The sequence below is a fragment of the Lathyrus oleraceus genome, chromosome 6 (genome assembly GCF_024323335.1).
Source record: "Lathyrus oleraceus cultivar Zhongwan6 chromosome 6, CAAS_Psat_ZW6_1.0, whole genome shotgun sequence".
Classification (NCBI taxonomy): Eukaryota; Viridiplantae; Streptophyta; class Magnoliopsida; order Fabales; family Fabaceae; genus Lathyrus; species Lathyrus oleraceus.
The window spans coordinates 99155550-99161194 of record NC_066584.1 but is presented as its reverse complement, the minus strand read 5'-3'; positions in this window follow the sequence as shown (position 1 = coordinate 99161194).

Genomic DNA, 5645 nt, shown 5'->3' with positions numbered 1-5645 from the left:
GGAACCAATATAACATATTATATCAATATGACAATAAAGATAGAAAAAGCAATAAAGAAAAGCCACATAAGTAAACAAACAAAGGCACATAAACTACCTAACTAGGCTTGACTCACTTAGGGAAATATATCTTCCCCAACAGAGTCTCCAACTGTCGCACCTCAAAAAATGAGAACACGATTTAGAGAAGTGAAATCGCACGCTCGCATGATGGACTAAACAGAGTCGCCACCGAAATTTATTTATTCCTAAAAAGGAAATGGGGAATATCGATAAAAACCAAGAAAGAACGATAATGATTATGGTCGTCACAACCAAATCAGGGTTTGGGAGTCGATTACGCAAGTGGAAGGTATTCGCACCCCTCACGTCTGTTGTACTCAACGGGAACCATTAGGTTGATTGTGCGTGTTAGTGTTAGCTTTAAATGTTAGGCTTCTAGAGTTATTAGATGGGGAAGAATAACATGATCAAAAGAAAAGAAAAGATGTTTTTGGATTTTTTGCAACGAAGGGGATTAAACCTAAGTTTTTTTATTAATAGGCCTAACAAGATTTCATAATCCTGCTCTTACGCATCTCAATAGAGAACTCAAGGCAAGGTAGTTATGGGTGGAAAATGTTTGTTTGTTGGTCGATTTTAGCAAAAATTATCTTGTACTAATCGACGAGAAATATTATTTTACCCAAAACAAATGAGGAGCGGACGTATACAACGCATCGAATGGATTTACAAATCAACATTCGGAAAAACGTCACTTACCTCAAATCAATAATTATGGACAAAGCATTACTTTGAATCATCTTAAGATAAGATGTATTTCGTTTATGAAAAGGTTTTAAATACCACACAATGGTGAAGAAAAGAGTTTGATTGGTTGGATGTATTTTTGGGCTTGAAAGACGAGTATTTATGACTTGCAAGCTCTTACAACTTGGATCTAATACTCGGGACTACATCTGGACCTTTCACCCAGGTAATATTTTCTTTAAATTTTATTGATAAAAGAAGTTTGAATATTTACAAGTGTTTTAGAAGGAAATCGAACACTTATGGATTGAAAGCTCTTATAACTTAAGTCTAGCATTCGAGATTCCAACTGGACCTTTCACCCAGGTAATCTTTTTCTTCCAATTTTAATTAAGAAAACTTCTTGAAATTAAATTAAAATTATTAATGTACAAAGGTTTTAAATTACAAAAAATTATATAGATGTTGCTTAAAAGCTCATTGTAAAAAGGCCCAAGAGTAAGTCGCGTGAAGGAAATAAATAAATAAACAAGTTATTTACAACACACTTAAAAACTTAAACTGAAAGGAGTAAAATCAATAAGTATTGAGAGAGAAAAAAAGTATCAAAAAATAAATAGGACTAAATATAAAAGATGAAAAAGACCTCAATTTTAACCCTAAGATCCCTCATGATATCTCATCATATGCATTGACATTGGGATCACAACTTGGCATCCTCCTTACCCCTCATTCATTGGGTTTGCATTGGGAGGGATCACCAAGCACATTTTATTGTATAATACTTCATTTTTATTTATTTACTAACCAAAATACCAAAAATATGTCAATGTATAGCTTGTTACTTTTGTAGGTAGTGTGTATGCTCACATATGCTCTATCAAGTTCATATATAGGGTTTGAGACCCTCAATGCAAGGAGCACAATCAAGAATTGGTTTACATTGGCTCTAAGAATCATATATGGATCCCATGGTCTTCACATGTTATTTTGATCAAGAAATTATCAAGAGTTTGAAGTTGGTTTGCCTTTGAAACCCTAATTCATCTGGGTGTCAAGTGTGACTACTTCAACAAGTTTCTTCAACAATTGATCAAATATTTCAAGGTATACTTCACATTACATCATCTTATGCATATATGATCCTCCATGAGTCCCAAAAATCAAGATAATGTCAAGCTAGCAAGGTGGTTCATGGTGGTTGACTAGAGAAAGTCAACTGGTCAAAACTGGGGTTCCCTAGACCCTATCTCCTACGCTTTTTGTCATATGAAAATGATTCTAAGAGAAACGTTACTCAAAATGACATTCAAAACAACTTTCATGTTGAAGTATAGAGCTAGTTTTGCTTAGAAAGTCATTTTTTATGGTGAAAGATTATAGGTCATTTTGTTTGAACCCTAGTTTCGAGGTCAACTTCCCAAGACCATAACTTACTCAAGTTTTATGAGATGAAATACATTCTAATTGAATTATAAAATTCAAGATGCCTACTTCAAAATTTATGTTTGGAGGAAGTGAAAATTCAACTTTAAAATGCATGTGCCAAAAGGAAACATTATAGGTCATTTTGGGCCAATACCATTGAACAAGTGATTTTCCTCAACTTCTAAAATCTATAACTCCTTCGTGCCAAATCCAAATGAGGTCAAATTTGTGACCAAATTGAAGAGGTTTGAAAGTTCTACAACATTGATGAAGGAACGTTTCACATTTGAAGTTCATATAAAACGTTATTCAAGGTGGAAGAAGTGAACATTTGACTTGGGACTTAGAAAATTTTCAAATATGTTTGATTTCCCAAACTTCCACCTCAAAATTCATCATGATCCAATATTAAAATGAAAAAGTGTTCAACATGAAAGTTGTTCCACATGATCTCATCTTTCCAAAAAGTCCAAGATCATCTCATTTGGATAAAGAATGAAGGACTTGCGCCTGGGTGTAAGTTAAAGGACCATTTGGATAATTTCAACTTCCATTTTTCATACACATTTGCATGCCCTTCCAACATGGTTTCATCATGATTAACATTCAATTATGGATCAAATCACATCATCTCATGGGCCTAGCACACACCCATGCAACCATGCGAAGGAGAATTTCAAAATTTGCCAAATTTAGAAGTGTGCAAAAATCAATCTCATGGCCTATAAATAAGACCCTCATTAATCAGAATTAAGGACCTCATGCCCAAGCTTTGAACCTGCAACCTCAAACCCTCACCCCTGAAGGATAAACTTGAAGATTTTCTTTGAAAATCGAGTTCCAATTCTCCATCGGTTTTGAGATTGAAACTCCAAGAGTCCATCCCTCTTCTTGATCTATTTCACTTCCATCAAGCATCTGAAGCAAGGCCAAGCATAATTGAAAGCAAGATCGTGCAAATCTGACGCTCCATTGAAGGTGATTTTTCAGAATTTTCATCTCTTTGATTCTCCCTCAATTCTTCACCATTCTTATTGATTTTTGGTTGTTTGAAGTCCTATCAATGTAGGAAAGAAGATTGAGTTGTTTTGAGGTCAAATCGAAGCAACTCAGTTCATGATCCTCAAAACTCAAATCCCTGTATCATTTTATATACTTTGTAGTGGTCAAAATGAAGGCCAGATTCGTGCTCCTGAGCATTTTTCCAACAAATTAGTGTATTCACTTTTCATTTTTCATAAGGTTTGAGTTGGACCAATTCGGTGGTCCTCACCAGAGAAGATGACCGAAGCTAGGGCTCTGGTGATGCGCTGGATCAATCCAGGCCATCTGATCCATTTGAATTGTTTTAATCTCATGCGTTGCTTCTAATTACCATGCATGTACACACATTGACTTGGGAACATGATGGAGCGCGCGTTTTGACCAACTTATCTGCCACCTCGATTAATGAGGGAGATAAGATGGCTCTCCTTTTTTTGAATTTCTGAGTATTTCATCTGATCCCTTATTTTTAATTAATTCATATCAATTTCATTTTTAATCCAAAAAATATGGAACTTTCACCAAAAGATTTGAAATATTTTCCTCTTTCATTTTCTGAATTAAAATTATTTTTTGGATTAATTTTGATATATTTCATGATTTAATTGTTTTTGTGCATATTTTTTATTGTTTAAAAATACTTCTGACTTTTCAAAAAATATGAAATTTTTTGTCCAAGGACCTTTGACCTTGTTTGACCCATGATAAATCTCTTGGCCATTTTTTTGGTGTTTTGAAGAGGTTTTAGGTTTTTGATCAAACATAATTTAATTTAAATGCATTTTCATTTGATTTTTAATTGATTAATTGTGTAGAATTTGTGTTGAGCCATTTTTATTGACTTGTGAAGTTTGACTATGTGTTTGAGCCTTGGTCAAGGTTGATTTGACTTTTGTTGGATGAAAATCATTGAATTTAGGGGATTGATGAAATGTACATTTCATCTCCCGAAATGAATAAATGATTTAATTTGATAAAATTTCTCCCTTGAAAATTTTGTGTTGATCTCATCTCCCTTCCCTCTTCATCTTCAATCCCATTCTATCCCATCCCTTTCATTGACCAATGAAGTCTCAATATCCTAAGGCTAATTGGCTCATAAATAACTTTATGTTAGATGAACCAATACAAGTATGGATGAGATTAGGTCAATCCTTTGATCATTTTCTTTTTTTGTGTGGTATGTTTTAGGAGTATGGTTCATTATACTATATCTCTAACATGCATTAACACCAAGATTTCTATTGCCCAGCCTCAGATAGTTGTGACTTCTATATAAGTCCAATTACGATTGCTTAACATAGCGCTAAATTTTGACCCAAAGGCATAGCATTCTAGTAAGTGAGATTGTAAATCTCCCCCCTTTCATGGTATTCTGTGGCAACTTGGCCGTTTTTCCTTCCTTTGTGAGATGTCTTGGTTCAAGGATCCATGCTTGTGAATAGAGGGTTGAGTGTTCTCCAAAGAATGACTTAATCAATTGAAAAGCAAAACTTCACTAACATCTCATCAACTAACATTCGACTAACTTTTCTTATTATTGCTTTTAATTTCAAGTCATTTACTTTATGCAATTTAAATTCAAGTCATTTACCATTTCATTTGTCATTTTACATATCATTTAACTTGTTTATGTTTATGCCATTTTCACTTTGCTCACTTGAACCATATATTGTGATTGTATATATTTGTTTGTGTATCTTGTTTGTGTTTGCGGTCTTAGGACCTTCAAATACCTAATAAACAACAAAAAAACCCTAAAAAAATGTTTGTGTGGACTGTTGGATTTGATCTGAGCTCTGGACTTAGAATTAGGCAACATTCCCTATGCAAAAGGACTTGGCCAATGCCAACATTTCTGAAACCAAGTTATTATGATTTAAGCTTTCATCTAATGAAAGTATTGGGATCCACTTGAGTTCATATGCTACATGGTCTTGATGCAAATGTTACTTTGAACCTGTGTCTAATGCCTTATCCTGAGCCATTCAAGGGGTATGTCATCTGATACATGAGAAGATTAAGAAGAAGACTATGAAGTTGCTAGATTGGATGTGGCTATCTTTATTTGATGCCTTGCTCTTCATTTTGCTACTGGCTTATTGATATTGTTTGATTTAAAGTCCAAAGGAAAAATGGGTTTCTATATGACATTCTTGTCTATTGGATTGCATCCCATTGGCCAGATCTTTTCAACTCTTAACTTTTAAATTTTTTGCTTAGGATTAGTCTCTTCATATCCTCCCATTTCTTAAATTTCAAATCTCTCCCTCCTTTCAAAATCTTCTTTGCTTGTGATTTCTAAACTTAGATTTTATTGCAAATTAGAAACTTTGGGTTTATGCCATTGCATTTTTACACTCTTTTCTTAATCAAACTTGTAAATGAACTTAACCATATTGACTTAAAATTTCAAAAGACAA